Source organism: Gopherus evgoodei, chromosome 14, assembly GCF_007399415.2.
Source record: "Gopherus evgoodei ecotype Sinaloan lineage chromosome 14, rGopEvg1_v1.p, whole genome shotgun sequence".
Lineage (NCBI taxonomy): Eukaryota > Metazoa > Chordata > Testudines > Testudinidae > Gopherus > Gopherus evgoodei.
The window spans coordinates 26,392,302-26,412,492 of NC_044335.1; the positions used below are offsets into that span (position 1 = coordinate 26,392,302).

The following is a 20,191-nucleotide window of genomic DNA, read 5'->3' on the forward strand; positions in this document are numbered from 1 at the left end:
AGGTTCTCAAACTGGGGGTCATGACCCCTCAGGGGGTCGCGAGGTTATTACGTGGGGGGTTGCGAGGTGTCAGCCTCCATCCCCAGCCCTGCTTCACCTCCAGCATTTATAATCATGTTAAATATAAAAAAGTGTTTTTAATGTATAAGGGGGCTCACACTCAGAGGCTTGCAGTGTGAAAGGGTCACCAGGACAAACGTTTGAGAACCACTGTCCTAGAATGTTGAAGGTTCTTTTTCCCCACCAGCTGAGAAGGGGTTACCTCAGGTCAATTAGGGACACCTGCATCCAATTAAGGGCTGCCTGAGCCCTTTTAAAACCCCTCCTCTGGTGAAAAAAAAACAAAGAGAGAGAGAGAGAGAGAGAGAGAAAGAAAAAGAAAAAGAAAAGCTGCTGCCGCCCAGCTAATTGCAGCAGGGAAACAAGCTGCTCCTGGGTGAGAGGTTGTGCTCGTTCCCATAAAGAAACAGCCAAACCTGAGTGTCTGCTAGGGGAAGGACTAACACCCCGGAGCAAACAACAGAACAACACCCTGCCCCAGTGAGGAGGCCAGGAAAAGTATCCCTCTTTGTTATTGTGTTTCTGAGACTGTTTCCTTTTTGTTTGGTGGAGGATCACCCCTGAGGCCAGGGTCGACTCAGACTTTTTTGCCACCCCAAGTGGCAAAGGGAAAAAAATGCTGTGATCGGCGGCATTTCGGCAGCTGCTCTACCGCACCGCTTCATTCCTCAGAGGCAATTTGGCAGTGGGTACTTTGCTCCGAGAGGGACTGAGGGACCCGCTGCCGAATTGCCACCGAAGACCCGGATGTGCCGCCCTTTCCCATTGGCCGCTCCAAGCACCTGCTTTGTTCGCTGGTGCCTGGACCCAGCCCTGCCTGAGGCCAGCCCTGAAAATACAGAGGAGCATATGGGAGGGAAGTCCAACACTGCCCAGAGTGGGGCTGATTTACCCCAGGTCCGCCACCACCAGAGGGGGAAGTGCTAAGTCTGGCGAGATGAAGGAGGTGCCTTGATACATTATGTATGGACAGAGGGGAGAGGTGAATGTTGCATTTTGAACTGAACTCACTGCAGGTCTAAGCTCCCACCCACGGTGTCTGTTCCTAACCCATTTCATACCATGCATAGCCACTTGTCTTCTCTCTGCATGGTTACCTTACTCCCAGAATGTTCCAACACCAGCTCAAATACATTTTTCACATATTGAAATGGCTTAATGACTTAATTCAGTCGCTTTCTTTCATTTCTTCCCATTACAGCCATGGCTAGCATGGGTCTGATTGTGAAAAATTGATGAACGACAGGTTGCTTTGCTTGATTTTCCTGCATGACAAACTCTGTTTTTCTTTCACATTTAATGAGAAGCAGAGACAGGGAATTTGCCGAAGTTCTTTTAAAGTTTGGAGAAGAAGCACAGAAGTCTCCAGCTACTCCTTAGCTGGTTGTTTTCTCCTTCCTTCGAGGCTCTCTGGACTGAAATCTGCCTCTTGAGCCATTAAACTTTCATGGCATTTTCACCAGCCCACTTGTTTCATACAGCGCAGTAGGCGTGCATAGACAGCACATTTCCTGTGGCGTCTTTCAGCCCAAAAGATCCCAAAGCACTTTGCAAACTTTGGGATAAGTCATGGCCTAAGCCAGAGCCCAGCAGGAAAGGACAGCAGCTGACTGGGCACAACTAAAGCCTTTATAAATGTAGAAGCCCCTTCACCTACCACTTAGGTGCAACCACCTCTGAGGCGGAACTCCTGATGATGTAACGCCTAACAGGGGAATGATGATTGTCTTCCACTGGTTAGTCCCTCCCCATAAGGCCAAGGAGATCATGCTTCATTTCCGTTGTGAGCACTAAGGTTAGATGATGTGGGATATAAACTGCTAGGGACAGGCCATTCCCCCTTCTTCTAGGGTGGTAGTTGGAGACACATGAATAACGCGTTTATTGTGTATTTATTATTTTGGCTGGCAACTGACATCAGTTAAAACAATCAGGAGGGTCCTTTGGAATAAAAGACTCTGACATCACTAGCAAAACTCCCATTGGCTACAGCTGGGTCAGGTTTGGGCAATCAATATCAGAACCTGCCCTTGCTCCTCCCCACTTATTAAAATAGCCTCTGGGCTAATTGGAAGCTCAGCGAACCTGGGCTGCAGCTTGCCAGACTTTGGCTGTGACAGGGTGCTAGCAAAACTGGTGTCTGGAGGGAGGGAGCTCTCTCTGGCCCCGTGGATCATAATGAGGAGAGGTGATCTGCCATGCAACTGGATCCTAATCTTTTACGGGATGCCACCCACATCTTGAACCACTCTTGGATGTGAATTGGTGACCACTGCAGAACACAGATGACATGTGCTTCTCATCCCAGCTTGCTCCACTCCAGGGACAAGCTACTGCATGCAGCTTCCTGGTGCTTTCAGCACTGTGCAGTGACCTGACCTTTAAAAAAGTTTGGATCACCCTGGGAGTTCTTCATCACACTGGAACAATCACAGCTTTCAGGCATGGCATGCCACCACCGTCGCCTGGAAATCCAGGAGCTATGGAGGACTCAATCTGACCCCCAAGGCTGTGAAGTGTTTTGGCAAAAGTTAAACATGCACCTTCCATATCACAACCATTCATGGTCCCCACTCCCACCCCCTCAGCCCAACAGCTGTTGGGTGAGCAGGCAGATTTGGAGAGCAGAAATGAGGGGGTTTGATGGGAAAAGTACAGTTGGTTGCTAATATAACCCAGGCACAGTTGTTAATTTGCATTTCCTTGGGGCGGTGATGCTGAAATTAATTAAAGGTAATTATAGCACTGCTATACTTGTGCAACTGCAGCATGCAAAGACAAAGGCAACCTTACAAACAATAGGCTCTTCCTTCAAGTCTCAATGGAGCGTTTGCTTTACTTCAAGAAAACTCCAAGGTGAGTGGAAGGATGGGGCCCCATCCCTTGTCACAGCTGTGCTAAGCTCTGCTGGTGGCACCGGTGGGGCCGTAGCTGAGGGATGCTGGAGGGCAGCAGTGGTGAGGGATGCTGGTGGCATTTTCGATGGATGCGACTGGTGTGGGAGATGGGTGTCAGTGGCATTTGTGATGGATGCTCATGGCTGCCATGACAAATGGTGGTGGTCATGCTGGTCACGTTGCTTCACAGCCTCAGTGGATGCTGGTGATCAGGAAGGATGCTGGTAGCAAGGTTGATGGATGCTAGTGGGGTTGCGAATGGAAGTTGGTATTAGCGAGGGATAATGGTGACTTTGCTAACGGAGGCTGGTAGCACTAGAGATGTATGCTAATGGCATTTGTGCTGAATGTCAGGGGGAACATTGTTTTTGGTTTTTTGCTTTGACGGCAGCACTTGGCACTCTGGCTTTGTTTTTGTTTTTTGCTTGGGGCGGCAAAAAACCTGGAGCCAGCCCTGGGTGGGGTCTTTGTCAAGTATGAAATGCAGTTCGTTGTAGAAGTGGCAGATCTGCGGGGCGTCACCAGCTCTACTGTGGCACTATCTGGATTTCTGGTATCCTTGGCAAAGTTTCCTTGCTGCTTGTGGCACTGGTGCTGATCCCTGTTGTACTCCTTTGCCTGTACACCCCTCCTCCCCCCACCATACAGTCTGCTAGTAGATGGTCATGTTTCTGCAGCTGGTACATAGCTGTGTTTGCACAGCCTCTTATCTCCATGGGGTCAGGAGATCCAATACCTCCTGTCTCCTCCAAGAAGGAGTGTGGTTACTGCATGGAGCTGGCATGGTTGGTTGGGCAGTGGTACATAAGAAAGGTGAGCTGCTAGGTGTGCTTTCCAAGGTGGGCAATCAGGACAAGGCATTTCAAAAACACATGGGGAGTGGTTAAAGAGGGGGGAGGGTGACTTCAAATGTCTATAATCTCTGAGCAGTAGAGTTTAAAATTATGACCAGAGCGGTTACTGTCGCTGGGAATGAGGCACTGTGGGACAGCTGCTGGAGGACTTCTAGGGTTGAGACTGGTCACGCAGTGTGTACACTCACACTGTGTCAACTTCAGAGGATTGACCATGGCTTTAATCCAGTTCAGGGAGATGATTTTACTGTGTCACTGTAATGGAGTGTTTACGTCCACTGAAGACAACTTTGAACGTAGACATGTGCAGATATAAGGATGTGCTGGCCGCCGCTTCCCGCTGCCCCCATTGGCCTGGAGCGGTGAACCCTGGCCAGTGGGAGCCACAATCAGCCAAACCGGCAGCCGTGGCAGGTAAACAAACCGGCCTGGCCTGCCAGGGCCTTTTCCTGGACAAGCGGCGGATCGGCTTTGAGAACCACTGTTCTAGGGGTGAGAGAGTTGAAACAGACCACTTGTCCCCTATCCTTGCATGAATCCTTGAGTATAGCCACTGAAAGAAGGAACTGTGAGACTGCAGTAGCTGATTTTTGTTGCATATAGACTCATACTCGTAGACTTTAAGGTCAGACCGGACCATTATGATCATCTACTCTGACCTCCTGCACAATGCAAGCCACAGAATCTCACTCATGTAGTCAAAGGAAGCCTGTCTGTCATCTTGTATTATATCTTTAATTTTTGTTAATCTTTTTTCTATCCAAATTATCTTAAGTGTAGAGTTGGCCAGGATCCTGAGCTATGGGTTATTCCATACTGGTATGAGAAGAGAATTAGTAAGATCGGATGCTGTAAGCATTTTAACGTGTTGCAGGATGCCCTGTGTAGATGCAAAGATTGGATTTTTCCTTAAGGGTGTGGGTAGCTTCTTATAAAAGAAGAGAGGGAGCCAAATAACATAGCTAAGACTTTTCGATCTCAAACCAAGCTGGTGTGTATGCAGAGCAACTGGAGGGGATCTGTCTTACATTACGACTCATTTGGAATGCTAGATAATGTAGATACAAATCTGGCAACCCCAGGATATTTTTAATAGTCTGCTGTATCAAGCAAGGTGGTTTTTTATCCCATATAAATTGCATGATATGCCTATTTAATTGAGCAACAAGCAAGAGAGAGACCTTGAAAGGCAAAAGCTAATGATATAAGTCATTTAGGGGCAGATATTCATTTTGGTTATTTCTATTCTCCCCAATAAGGATAGAGAAAGGAGACACCACCTCTCTGTATCTTTTGGAAAATTATTTTAATATATAGGATATATTTATAGAACAGTTTGGGGAAGATTAGGACAAATTTTAAGATCTAAATTAGTTATTTCCTTGCATATTTGAAATGGAAAATGCTGAAACTGAGAAGGATCTGGTCTTTTGGATATATCCATTGTTTGATTTGTTCCATTAATATGAAAGCCAGAGATCTTTCCAAAAATAACAACTGCATTCAGTAATTATGGGATTGATGAGGGTGGATTCTTCAAAAGCACAAAAATGTCATCAGGATATAAACTGATTTTATATTCTTTCCTTTAATGGCTGAGTGCTGACATATGTACATTGCTGACATATGTACATTGCTAGTGGTTCAAGAGTGACATTAAAAGGGGGTGGGAGGCCAGAGGGGTCAGCTCTGTTGTGTCCCTCTCTCTAGGTGAAATATGGACAAAATAATTCCATTAGTTAATACTGAAGCAAAGGGAGAGTTGTATAATACGCTGACTCAATTCAGGACTATTGGTCCACATCAAAAGTTTTTTAGGACAGCCACTAGATAAGGCCATACAACGCTATCAGAGGCTTTCTCTGCATCTAAAGATAAGGCTATGGAGGGACTATCTAACAGCTGAGCTTGCTGGATCAAGTGAGAAATTTTTCTTGTATTAGCATCAGCCAATCTTCTTTTAATGAAACCAACCTGACCTTTGCCTGTAATCGATAGGATGATGGTGGTCAGTCATGTGGCTAACATCTTTGCAATCTGTTCTCAATAGAGATATGGGGCAGTAGTCACCACATTTGCAACCATCTTTGTTCTTCAACATTAAAGTAAACGAAGTAATCCTGTCACAAGTCATGGTTCCTTTTTGGAACGTTTCAGTGAAGACCTTTGAAAGAATAGAAGATAGTTAATTATGAAATGTGCCTGAAAGCCATTCATCCTAGGAGCCTTGCTGGAATTCATATTTTTAAAGCCTGTTCAATCTCTTGTGTTGTGATAGCTTTGTCCTTAAACAACACTTGTTCTGAAGGTAGGGCAGGCCTCCAACGAAATGATCAAATATATTAGAGTCAACTTGGTTGTCTGATTTACCTCAAACTTTATAGAATTGCTTAAATTGATTATTTTTATCTATTGGTTCCAGGATGGCACTCCCATCTTCTTATAATTAGGAAGAAATATTGTTGCTGGCTAGTTCCATCTTAAGTCTTCTGGCAAGTAGTTTACCTGCTTTCTCACCCCATTCATAATGTCTGTGTTTGACCCTGTTGAGAGCAAATTCGACTTGGCTAAATAAACATACATTATATTTGCATTTGGCGTTGATTGGGGAATGTAGGTGGTTTTCATTATTTGGGTCAATCTTATGCTGTCGCTACAACTCATCTATTTCTGTGTGCAGAGAATTTAGTAATTTGAGTCTTTCTGTCTTTTTGGGGGTAGGCATTCGTTAAGCATTCACCTCTTATGGTAGCTTTCAGAGCTTCCCAAAAGATGGTGTCTGAGAATTGTGGAACAAAGCTTTGCATCTTTTAGTAGCACAGTGTTCAGCTTCCACCTAGAAGATATTAATGAGGTATAACCAGTGTTGATGGTAAGTATCATTGGCGCATGATCTGAAATTAATATATTATTAATAGCTGCTTCTAGGCATGCTTGCATCAGTTCTGAAGGCACAACAAAAAAGTCAATTCTGGAGGAAGATGAATGTATCGTAGACAAACATGTATAGTCACGCTCTTTGGGGTATCTTAGCTTCCATGTCTCTAACACAATCCCTCAGAGGCAGAGCTGGTGAATAGATTCTGTCTAGCAGTGCAGGTTGTGATGCTTAGTGTAGATAATACTTCAGTCAGTAGACGGTGCTATAAACCCCAACTTAGAGTCATACTATTATTCTAGGCATTGCAGTGATATTCAGTTATTGTTATTCTTAGTTCCAAAGGAGATTAACAGAAGAGTTCAGTCTAGCTGGTTATCTGCTAGGAGCTAGAAGATTATATGAGTGAATAATACCATATCTACCAGGATACACAGGAAAACAAACTGATGTTTCAATTTGCTGAGGTTTGCATTTCATGATGAAAAAACTATTCTGCTATTTTTGATCTCAGTCTTTCAAGTGTGTACCAAGCATCAGAGGCATGTTTTGCAAAGTTGTGTGGTGCCTGCTAAATCCACAGTGAAGGTAGATGGGGACTAGATGCTGTATCTGACATTAGTTACCCTCGGGATTTGCTTTATGCCATTGAATGCAGCCCTCTTTTTGTTAAGCTCAGCTGAGAAGTCAAGAAAAAGAGAAATGTCATGGCCTTTATGCATAGAGGTTTCAGCTTTTCTGGCAGCATTCATTAACATTACTTTATCACTGAACATCAGCAGCTTGAAGATGATGGGTCTGGGCTGACCAGACTCCTGCCCTCTAGTACGAGGCATTAGATGAGCCCTTTCAATATCCACTAGGGGCAGCTGAGTGTCCAATTTAAATATGTCAGGGACCAGCTTCTGAAGAAGCTGATAATCTCCTCCTCTAGACCCTCAGCAATACCCAAGAGGTGCAGGTTGTTTCTTCGAGATCTGTTTTCTAAGCCATCATGTTTTTCTTCTGGTTTGTAGTCTAAGCTTTAAGGAGCCAATTTCTTCTTTAAGTTCCCTGGTTTCAATAGCCATCTTCTGTAGCTTACTTTCCAAGTGAGCCATTCAGGATTTTATATCATGTACATCTTTAGAGAGCCCATTAATATCTTTGGAGATTGAATCCAGTTGCTCTGTGAGGAATTCTTTCAGGGCCACGATAGCCTGGGCTAGGTTCTGCTGTGGCCTTGCGGTTTCCCCCTTCAGCTGCTGCGATGATGCAGGCTGAGGTCTTTTGTTGCCTCTCATTTTTATATTGGAATCCATAGTAAACAGCCTGAAGTTTATCCAGGGGATTAATTTAAACCTTTAAGACAGAAGCTTATTGCCAATTTGCTAGGAACATAATTATTAGAGACGAATCGATACATGGGGAGTGTGGTGGCCCAGGACTCGGCAGCCATCTTCCTCTCAGGTATCATGTGACCCCCTTCACCTTTTCACAGGATGTTTTTCAGCATTTTCCATGTGTTTTTGGTTGGGCTGTAAATAAAGAGGGATGGATTCTTAGCCTGGTGTCAATCAGCGTAGCGCCACTGAAGTCAATCGATTTACACAGACTGAAATCAGCAGGTGGTCAAGCCTGGACGATCCATAGAGGAAACGCCACCACATTCTCTTAATGACATTTCCCACTTTTCTCTTCAAATCCCAGATCTTCATGCAGGACATCTCCGGAACCCAGAGGAGTTGGAAGAGTGCTGGACACTGAGTCAGGTCTGTCCCTGAAGCCCAGTGAGACGTGAGAGGTACAGTATGACCCAGGTCTGAATTTTGAGCTATTCCTTCAGAAACAGCAGAAGGGTGGGGAGAGGGAGCCAGTGCAACCTGCCTGGTTTGGTGCTGGTACCGGGGAAGGCAGGACTGGGGCTATGCAGGGAGTTGTGGAAACGGGAGGCAGTAATGTATTTCAGTAGCGACCCTCCCTTCCTCTAGCTGAGGAACTATGTAAATCACCAGTCTCTAAAATAAAGTCCTGAAATCTACTATAAATTGCTCTAGCAGTGTGGCATCTGTGTGCTGACCTAGTTTGAGACAAAGGAAGTTCTCCCCAGCATCTGAGCGCACCAGAAGCTGCTGGAAGGCAGGCTCTGTGATTGATTAGAATTTGCTTCCATTGGCTATGAATAATGCTGTATAGATTTTCCGTGCCCACTTCCCCTCTCACAGGGACCCTCGTGAAAACAAGACTCATGCCATAACATAAAATCCTCCCCAAAACTGTGGGCCCCATTCTGCATCCCTAATGAGGTTAGCTAGCGTCAGATCAGCAGCTGTAAAATGGCAACGCCCATGGAGAAACAGGAATACTAGACGCATCATCAGTTATGAAGCTACTAGCTAGGGGAAATGAACTGACTTTGCTTTCCCTTGTGGGTGGGGACACAAGGCTGAGAAGTGCAGGGTGGATGGATGGATGGGTGGAGCCTGAAGGAGCCACATGGGTAGTCCAGCAAACCTCTGCAAAGCTGGATAGTGGTTCCCAGTCACAGGCAGGGAGGTCTAGCAATCCAGGAACTGGGGACTTCTCCGTGCAGTACAGCAATGTGCACTAGAGGGCTGCCAAGTCTGAAGTACACCAGCACGTTGTGCACTAACTGGCCCATGCAAACTCTGCTGGCGTAAGCTAAAAGTTTCCCAGTGCACGTTAACATGGTGCACCAGCAGGGTCTGCACAGGCCTGGTGGTACACAACATGTTGGTGTACTTTAGTGCACATTACTGCACCACTCAGCAAGCCCTTTGTGAGTGCTTACTAGTGAAACCCCATTGCTCAGGTCCCTGGAAAATACCAGAGACACTGGGCCCGATTCGCTGCTCATTTCCCCCTGGATAAGTCAGGAGTGGCCCCACTAACATCAACAGCATCATACCATGTACATGAGAGCCAATCCAGAGCTCAGGGAAAGCATGCAGAATGCAGCCACTGCTTTTGAGAAAACACTTCAGAATGGCTTCTGCTAACCTTCCTGAACACCTGGGGTAGATGAATGGGCTGAATCTGCACATTCAGACCCTGAACCAGTGTCCCAGCCCTCGCCTTTACTGGTGACTCAGAAACCATAACACAGTGGTTCTCAAGCATTTGTACTGATGACCCCTTTCATGTAGCAAGCCTCTGACTGCGACCCCTCTAATAAATTAAAAATACTTCTTTATATATTTAGCACCATTATAAATGCTGGAGGCAAAGTGGGGTTTGGGGTGGAGGCTAACAGCTTGCGACTCCTCAGGTAATAACCTCATGACCCCCTGAGGGGTCCTGACCCCCAGTTTGAGAACCCCTGCCATAACACAACTCAGCCCTCAGCCTGAGTTTAGCTATCTCAGAGGTTTCCCTCCAGGACTTCTCCTGTCCTAGCTTCCTACTTCCTTCTCCCCAGAGCCCTGCTCCCAAGGCTTGATAACAAGCCTCACCTGCCACAATGAGTCAACAGGAATCAGCCAGAAGTTTTATGCTGGATTCTAAGAGAGTGGGTCTAAGAGCCCTGCCACCCCATTATGGGCAAATTCAGCCAGTCAGCAGATCAAATCCAGCCAGGCAACCCACCCCAGTTTGAAATCTGACATTCAGAATGCACCACAAACAGTGCAAAAACAAAAACAAAAAATCATGCCAACGTCAATGCATATTCTGCTGATGCAAGAAAAACATCCTGCAAACACACCGCATGGTCATGGAAGCTCCACACACTCAAAACAGGCACATGTTGAGTGCTTTGAGTCTTTCGTTTGTTCTGGACCAGAGCTCCGTGTGGTTTTGTTGAGTGTATGCTACCCATTTGAACAGTCTACCTCAAGGCTTGTGAAATTACACCAACCAGTTTAAATCAGTCCCAGTCTTGACTTTTTTCATTACTGACTCTTCTGAGCAATTTAATACACAGGAGTTTGTAGCTGACTTATCGCTGGTGTGTCCTTTGATGTGTTTGGAGAGCCTAAGTAAGTTTCCAGATTAAACAGTGTGTTGTAGGTCTCACACAATCCTTCCTCTTCAGTTCATCAGTGCTCCGTCTTTCATTTTCAAATCTTTTTTTCATACCTCCTTTTTTCCCCCTCTCTGTGCTAATCTGACCTACTTAACATATTCCCCACTCCAGAGGAGATGACATCTCCTGGGGAACTTTGAGAAACATGCTATTTAGGGACAATCAAATAGATAGGTTCATTTCTGGCTTTTTTGTTCCCTCAGATTTTATTTTATTGCCAGGGACATTTGCATGAAAATAGGCTCCCTCTTTCTTAAGAGTTCATTTGCTCCTGCAGCTTTTTCAACACCTGAAGTCAAAATCCTTTGTCAGATGGCAACCACCTATTTCCACAGCAACCAGCTTCGGTGGCACCTAAACTCCTAAAGATCCAAGACTATTCTTTCCGTCCTACATGGTGGTATCAAAGTCACTATCACTGCAATTGATTGCAATTGGCAGTCCAGGCTTGAATGGCTTTTGGGCACGGAGTCGCGCTTCCATAAAGGATGAAATGCAATGTGCGGAAGGCGAGTGCACCACTTAGAGTTCCAGGTGGGCCCTATTGTGGTGACTTGAGTGGTGTTTAGACCTCTGCATGGGAGATAATTTCACTGAGCTGGTTTTTAAATCCCTAGTGTAGACAGGGAACGTTGCATTTTAGCTGATGTTAGCGAGTGGAGAGGAAACCGAGGCTCTCCTCGAGGTGATATCCACTGGGTTAGCGGTGAGGCACACTGAACATAAGAATGTAAGAACGACCATACTGGGTCAGACCAAAGGTCTATCTAGCCCGGTATCCTGTCTTCTGACAGTGGTCAATGCCAGGTGCCCCAGAGGGAATGAACAGAACAGGCAATCATCAAGTGATCCGTCCCCTGTCACCCATTCCCAGTTTCTGGCAAACAGAGGCTAGGGACACCATCCCTGCCTATCCTGGCTAATAGCCATTGATGAATTTATCTAGTTCTTTTTGGAACCCTGTTATAGTCTTGGCCTTCACAACATTCTCTGGCAAAGAGCTCCACAGGCTGACTGCGCTGTGTGAAGAAGAACTTCCTTTTGTTTGTTTTAAACCTGCTGCCTATTAATTTCATTTGGTGACCCCTAGTCCTTGTGTTATGAAAAGGAGTAAATAACACTTCCTTATTTACTTTCTCCATATCAGTCATGATTTTATAGACTTCTATCATATCCCTTCTTAGTGGTCTATTTTCCAAGCTGAAAAGTCCTAGTCTTATTAATCTCTCCTCATATGGCAGCTGATCCATACCCCTAATCATTTTGTTGCCCTTTTCTGAACCTTTTCCAATTCCAGTATAGGGGAAACTTGCCCTCCTGCGGGACTTACCATTCAAATTATGTGGACAGAGATCTTCATCTTCCCAGGCTGTCAATGCAACATCTTTAATAAGCACTACAAAATATCACTATGACACAAAACCTCTAGGGCATTTAAATCATCAGCACAGTCTGCTCTTCCCCCGCCAGGGGCAAAGGGAAGTAAGAAACCCCCTTATGTCCCTGTCTGGCTGCCTTGGGTTCGAGCATGCCAGGATCAACAGGTTCTGCATGGCTGTTCCCCACCTCGGAACATGTGGGCGGGGAGGGGAGAGTGGGCAGAGATTGTATAATTCTCTCCTTGGCACAGATGGCAATGCAGCAGTCTCATACTTTGAGGGCCTGAGCCTCAGAGGGGTTGGGGGAGGTCCCTCACCTGTGTGACTTTGTGCCTTCTCCACAGGGCTGGAAGGGAGCTACCAATGGCCTAGTGCCTTTTTGTCAGCCTGCATAGCGCCCTGTCTCAGCCTTCCCCAAGCACAGCTGTCTAGTTTATTTGTAGCTGCTCTTGTTGCTTTCCCCTTCCCCTTCCCCCCCCCCCCCAGAAAAAACAGGTGATTGTGAAGCAAACGCTGCATCTTGCTTCTTAAATCCATAGTTACTGAGCAGGACGTCACGCCTAGAAGCAGTCTGTGTTGATTTAAAGTAGCAAAGCAAAGGAGTTTTATAAGAACGTAAGAGCTGTCATCTAGTCCCATGTCCTGTCTTCTGACAGTGGCCCGTACTAGTGCTTCAGGGGGAGTGTATTGAACAGGGCAGTTTTGGAATGGTTCCACCCAGCCTTCCACTCACGGCTTCTGGCACTCAGAGGTTCTAGGGTTGCCCCAAGCTTGGGGTTGCATCCCTGACCATCTGGGCTAATTGCTATCGATGGACCTATCCTCCAGGAACTTATCCCGTTCTTTTTCTGAACCCAGTTGTATTTGTAGTCATCACAACATCTCTCTCTCTCACTCACACACGCGCACACACACACACACAAGAGAAAACGCCCCGGATGCTAGGGGGAACTGTACAGCAAGATAATGAGTGGCTGGAGGAAGACCTGTTGTATAATGAATTGTTATAAGTTAGACATTTTCTATTTTTATCCCTATGATTAGATTCTGAACTCTTTGACTCATCATTAATGTATTGTGGTGAAAGCAGGCTGCAGCCTCAGCTGAATTCTGCGCAGTGTTCTAGGCTAATTTGGGGAGCCTTGAAATCACGCGTGTAGGCAGACCTACGTCACCTATGCCACGGCATACGATCTTTTTAATTTTGGGGGGTGGGGGTGGGTAACGTTCCTTATGCCAGTTGGCAAGTTGTTTGTTCCTTATCTGGCTATTTATTAATACACTGCCAGGCTGCTATATATAAAAGCCGCCCCCTCATGGTAGCAGTCCAAATGGAGGATGTGGACATGGCTACCTCTGGGCAAGTATGGGCACATGAGACCAAGGCATGGCCAGTACATTGTGCACACAGATCCCAAACTGCTGTCTGCCCCCTGTTAAGGACACAAGATTGTCCATGGATTTAGATTATGTTCATTTTTCCTTATTGGCTTCAGGGGGACCCAATGGTACTGTGGTGAGCTAGATTATTTATCTGGCACGAGCCATGGTACCTGGGCACCCTACCTGACTTCACATAAGACATTGAAGAGCTGCCAAGAGACCAAATGCCAGGTCCCTCCTGCAGCCTTTCCATTTTACCAGGAGCTAATCCATTGGGGATGCCAAGGAAAAGAGCTACACTGCACAGCTCTTTCAGAACATGGCCATGTTCATGCTTACTGGTATTTCTGCAAGGAGCAAAACCCAGAGGTTGCCAAGAAAGCTCAGCCATCACCAGCCAGGAACATCATCAAACCAAAGAGAAGAGAAATAAGAGCTGAGAAAAAGGTGTCCAGAAGAAAGGGACATGGTGTCATACAGACAGCCAAGGAAGGGGTGGGGCAGAGAGGGAAGGATAGAAGCACTGGCAGACATGGGATGATGATGGCTTAGAATGAGAGCCACTTGGGAAGGCTGTGGGGAAGCTGAGATCTTTCTGAAATCCAAGTTTTTCCATATAGAGACAGGGATGAGGAGCACACTCAGCTGTCAGTCCTGGTGCAGCCTGCTGTCTGTGGAGTCAAAAGATAGGCCAAGGGGGCACTGCCTGGGAGACTTGTGATGAGAGTTTATATGTGGTGTAAGGATGCTCCCCTAGTCCTCGGCTGGGTCCCCTAGGTATTGGTCCAGTCAGTCGGAAGCTCTCAATTAACCTCAGGAAAACAACAGAGGTGAAAAGCAAAGGGCTGAAATACGAAGTCCCGTCAGAGAGGTATTCCATTAAAACCTTTGCAGCTAAACCGTCCCCACTACCCCGCAGATCTGATCCCCACCCTGCAGGTAGCCAAGAGCAGCATCCACCACCCCAGTCCAGAGAGCCATAGAACATTTCAGGGCTAGGACTGGATTGCCCGCCCAGCCAAGATCTCCAAGGCACCAAACGCATGCAGCTTGTGGTATAGTTGGGGCCCAGTCCTGAGCCTCACCAATTCCCAGGGAAGTCTGCACCTTACACCAATAATGCTAACAGTAATACTGACATAGACCTCAAAGCGCTTTACAGCAGAGATCGTTAGTCTTCTCCCCATTTTACAGCTGGGGAAACTGAGGAATGGAGTGGTGAAGTGACTACCACTTACACATCTGTACTCACAGATGTTCTTATCCTTAGCCCCTACGCAGACCTCTGGAAACACTCACGCACACAGAAACCTGCACAGACACACAACATCCAGCAGCCACAAAGCTACACACATGTATGCATCCCTCCACACACACGCTTAGCCACATCCAGCCACACAGACCATTACAGTCAGACACCCTCAAAACCACAAGTACACCTCCACTCACCCACCCCATCCTCATCCAGCTGCATGGACATTCCCGTCCTCCCCACCCCACACACATACAGACATGTCCCTAGCCAGGCATCCTCACACACATCTGAAAGCTGCTGTGCCCAGATGAAAGGCTCAGCTCTCTGCCTGCCCTCACAAGCCTGATTAAAAAAAAAAATCTGACTAGCTGTCTGACCCCTGGTCCTGGATTACATTTCAGGACACTTTAAAAATAAGTACCAGATGATTTTAAAGTGGTGGAATTACTATGGGATTGGAAAGGGCTGGCAAGCTCTTCCAGATGCCAGGAGCGTGTATTTAGACTCCTTATTCTTTTTGACTCAGCCCTTACTAAGTAAGAGCCTCGGGAATTGCCTCTTGCTCATTAACGGCTGAAAAGGTTTCTAGGTGTGTTTTGTGCAACGTTTAATCTGGCAGCTAAGGAGTTCTTGTTTTAGACTTCATGTTATGGGCTACATTGGGGCCCTTCCTGTCAGCTGGAAGCGTCCCTGAACAGCAAAAACAGGTACATCATAGGGACTTGTGCTTGCTTGAAGCTGGCTGGTTAATTAGCCCTAGTCTGTTATAGTCAAGAGAGACAGCAGAGTGGTTCAGGTGCTGCTACTGAGACGTGTGCTGGCTTCTAAACAACTGATTAGGTTGCTGGTTAGTCCACTGCCTTCTTGGGAGCTCTGCTTCCTAAAAATGAGTCACTGTGCCAGGGGAATCCAAGGGGGTGCGTGGGATCCTTTCAAACAGAGACGTCCCATCATGCCACGTGCCATGAATCTCTTCAGTCAGGAGGAGTAGCAGTGGCTGGGCGGGCCCCATGTGCTATCAGAGGCATTGTAGCTCAGTGGGCCTTTTATCAATGACAAATTCCATTTTCCTTCCTGAAGAGAGAATTATATCCAGGTTAAAGGGCCAGCTGCGGGGGAGAAGGAGGAATGGAGGAAGGAAATGCTGCCAAAGTTTTGCATCCCAAAGACCCAGCAGGGCCCGCTGACCAGATGGTCCTGGCCGCAGACTCTCCTTCCCCCACCGCAGGAAATTGAGTTGGAGAGAGCTACTGCACATGCTGCAGAAATAAACCCTGCTGCCTCCCCATAGTTTCTGCTTTGGTTTTTGCATTTGGATTTTGCACACATGTCCCATTTGGTCCTTCCTTCTGCCAGGCTTTGAATTTGCTGCTGATCTTCCCAGCAGCCTACTCAAACCAGGGGCGATTGGACTGGGAAAGGAGGGAGATGTCAGGGGTAGGAATGAGCCAGCAGCAGGCCACACAGACCTATTGCTGAGGGCACCAGCAGCCTCCAGAACTTACAATTGTCTTTAAGGATATTACAGATATATATATATACACATGCACATATACTTAGTCCAGTCCTGCAAGGTGCTTCATTCCTTAACTCCCACTGAAGTCATTGCACCGTGCTAACCCATAACTGTCCCAAATTTTCTATCAATAGCACTAAGAAAAGTCTGAGCTAATCCATTCATCTGAGTGGCATGTTAACTCTGAACCCTAATGACAGTTGACTGCATGCCAGAATTGTTGACTATTTGCTAGAAGCCTGCAGTTATTTTGGGATTGTGAGTGGAGCCTAGGTGCCATCAATTTCTTTCCAACCTAGGGATGGGGAGGTATATGCGTATACATATTTAAATGGCCTGCACCAATGTTATCACCCTCTTGGGGGCTCAGAGATTGTTGAATATTCTTTTAGAATCTCCTCACATCAGGGATGTGCAAACGCCTGCAGGAAGTGAGCAGGTGCTGGCTGACGTAAGGGCCAAGCAAAGAGCTTTGTAACTGACTCTGAGCCAAGCGTTTATTCCCAGTGCGAACACACAAACCCCTCCTGTGAGCTTGTGGAAGAGACAATGCCTCAGCGACTAAAGGAACAGCCCATCAGTCAGCCAGGTTTCCTCCACTAAGTGCTGTTCTTGAGGGGTTAGCGAGGTTATGAGTGCAAGAGGCGCTCAATGACCTTCCCAGCCCTGCAGCAGCTGGGCCTGATGACGGCGCTCTCCCTTCTCAATACCCTTTCCTTCCTCTGCAAAGTACTTAGCCTCTCTTGTAGTCTCCTGTGAGTCTGCTGGGGCCTTCAGTACTCAGCCCTGCTTTGCTAATCCACTCTGCATACCTGGCAAGCAAACCCGTCAGCTGGAATGTTCTCACATGACTCTGTACAGACCTGGTTTGGATTAGCTCAGCCAGGCCTGAAGATTAATCCTTTTTTTTCTGCTCTCCCTTCTGCCAGAGCTGACCCCTCTGGAGTTGCACCAGCCTAAGAAAGGGCAAATGTTGTCCCCACATCTGATCAGTCATATCCACAGCCAGGAGCAGAGCTTTCAGAGTGATCATCTAGGAGACAAGAGGGCAACATCAGCAGACAGTGTCTGTCATTGAATTTCTCAGGAGGTGAAGGTTCCCTTTAACTGGCTTGTGGTTACTCCAATTTGTAAACAGGTTCCAGGTTCCATTAGAATGAATCTGGATGTATTCAAAGGCTTTATTTTATCCCACAATTCCCATCGCTATCACAAGAATAAACACCAGCAGTTCACAGTGATAGACAGGATGTGGGAATAAAACAGCACTAGCTCGAGTGCCCTCTTATGGCAGGCAGCACTGTACTCAAGGTCCTGAATGAGGACTCTCAGCTTGTAACCAGGACTAAAGGCACTCACTACAGGAATGATTGCTGTAGAGGAGCAAGACTCTGAGGGTTTGCCTGTACTGCAGGCTGAGGTGTGACTGCAGCATGTGTAGACAGACTTTAACTAGCTTTGATCTGGCTAGTGCAGGGCTGTACAAGCCTGCCGGGTCATTACTCTGGTAGCTAGTCTACACTGAAGCCCATGCTGCCAAGCGCTATGGGGACCTGAGCTGGCTAGATCATGTTAGCTCAGGTAGGTCTCCACCTGCTGCATTACCCCTCCAATTGCAGCGCAGACGTATTCAGAGTTACAGTGCAGAGAGAAAGCAGGAGACTGTTGCGGGGGTCGGAGTTCCCGTGCTGGCTGGGCGAGTGTGTCTTGACACTTCCACCAATAGACCCTGTCCTGGGAAGTATCTGTGAACCAGTTTGGGGTGGGCTTCTTGCCTAAGGAGAAAGCAAAATTGTAGTGTATAGCAACACCGAGAGCGTAGGGGGAGCTGACTGTAATCTGTGCCAGAAATCAGATGTGGTTCCATTGCTTGCTGAGCATCATTCCAGGGTCTCAGCCTGAGTTAGAGAGACAGCTAGGGGCTCTGGCCAGAGCCACTGGCTCCCCATTCATTTCAAAATTGCCTTCCTTGTTTTAATTTATAACTAGGCTTGGAAGAATTAGATTTTTACCAGTATACATCAGTAAGCATCGATTTCACCATGCACACACACAAACCAGCAGAAAAATATTTCCATTCTTGATAATTGATGGGGAAAGTAAGAAAAACTCAGCCTGAGAACTTCTTAGAGTTTGATGTGAGGATGCTTCCTTCATATATTTTTGACATTTGATCATTTGTGTTTGAATGGTTATGAAGCTTTAGCTTTCTGAATTGCAACATCTACTGTAATTAATTATTGCCTGACCCCTCAATGTCTGACACACCCGTAATTTCCTGTAACTGAACATTTAAATTGATAACAAAATTTAAAAATGCTTAAAAATAAACCTTCATGCCTCTTATTCACCAAAATTGTAACAAAGTAAAAATCAAATTCTGCCAAGCTTAGTTCTAACTCTCCAGCCCACTGCACTGGCCTCATCTTCCCTCTGCCCCCGCTCCCCACACCTGTGTCCCTTTACAACATTATCAGTGGAAGATCCCTTCTTCTCCACAGCTTCTGCCAGCTGGAACATCAGCTCTGTGCCTCTACATTCCTTTCCATATCACAGCTGAGCCTCTCTCATCCTTACCCAGTTCTCTTTCCCGCTGCTGCCATGAGTTTTAATTTAAGACTGTTACTGGTTTATTTAATTCTGAGATGCAGCGCCTGTGGCAGACAGACAATAGCGAACGAAGCTGATATTGTGTTTTATGGCTTGCATATTAGCTAAACATGCAACAACTGCAGTCTCTCACAATACTGATCAGGCGATTTCTGCCTGAAATATTGATTCCCTTTCACTGGATCATAAAAAGCACATTTACTGTCAATATCAAGAGAAATCCCATTAGAGACAAATCAACATCTGTATTAAGTTTCCCTTAGGGAGTATCCTCCAGGGCAATATTATGGAAGATGTTCAATTGCAATCAGGTCCTGTTGTAGCTAATAAATATATAGATCTGGCTTGTGCTTTCGATTATGTTCCTAATGCTTATATAATTGTAGAGGGAGCTCAGTACAGATAGTTCTACATTTTGGTCTCAGTGTCAACCCTGCTTGAGCCATTGGCGCTGTGGGGGACTATGGGGTTGAGTAGAGCTTTGGGGCCAGACAGCAGAAGGAACCCTATTGGAGGACTGCAGCCAGCTGAGTGCCACAAAGTCATGCTCTGTGGTGGATCTCTGGAGGAGCAGGTTGATATGTACTGAGAAAGCGGCTGGGCTTTGCTAGGCAGTCCACGGGTCCCTGGTATACCTGATCCATCTGTTCTCGTCCCACGGACAAGGGAGGAAGCCATCTCCTCCAGACTAGAGCTGGGCAAAACATTTTGGGCAAAACTTTTTAAATCAAAAAATGCAGGTTTGACGCCACTCAAACATTTCCTGAATTTGTGTTGGTTTGGCCACGTTGCTTGTTTTTAAAACAAAATTTTTAAAAAGTCAGAAAGTTTTGATTTGTTTTGGTTTGAAACAACTTTTTGTTTTGAAATTTCCTGTCATTTTGATTTGAAAATGTTTAAAAATCCTCATAGTCAAAACCCAAACATTTCATGGGACCCAAAGTCATGTTTTAAACTTCTTGATTCACTGAAAATGTTGACAATCTTTGGTTTTGTTTGTGACCCAAAACAAATTTTCTTTTTATTTTTTTAAATGGCCAACAAACTAAATAATCCCTTGTCCTCCCAAGCACATCCCCACCTTTTCAGCCCCATATCGCTCTGCACCCCCTCTCCTATTCCCATGTGTCCCTGTATTCCATTCCTTGCTTCCCCATGCACCCCTTCCCCTGTCACCATGTGTACTTGCACCCCCCACTCAGTCATTCCCACACCCCGTCACCCTTCCCCTGTGGCCCTGCACCCCCACCCCACCGTCCCTGCAACCCCAATCCCATTCAGCCCCTACCCCAGTCTGTCCCACTCACTAGCCCTTTTGAACCCCAGTCTATGTGA

The 20,191-nt window shown here is 46.4% G+C and overlaps 1 protein-coding gene across 4 annotated transcripts in view; it reads left to right on the forward strand.

Annotated features, from left to right (window-relative positions):
• DLGAP4 (DLG associated protein 4) overlaps positions 1 to 20,191 on the forward strand; it is a 342,926-nt gene that overhangs the window by 187,309 nt on the left and 135,426 nt on the right. For 3 of the 4 annotated variants that reach the window (XM_030532971.1, XM_030532968.1, XM_030532970.1), the window contains exon 2: positions 8,379 to 8,472. The gene's annotated coding sequence lies outside the window, so the exon portion shown is untranslated. Of the gene's footprint in view, positions 1 to 8,378; positions 8,489 to 20,191 lie in introns of all 4 variants that reach the window. The other variant, XM_030532969.1, reaches the window with a different exon arrangement.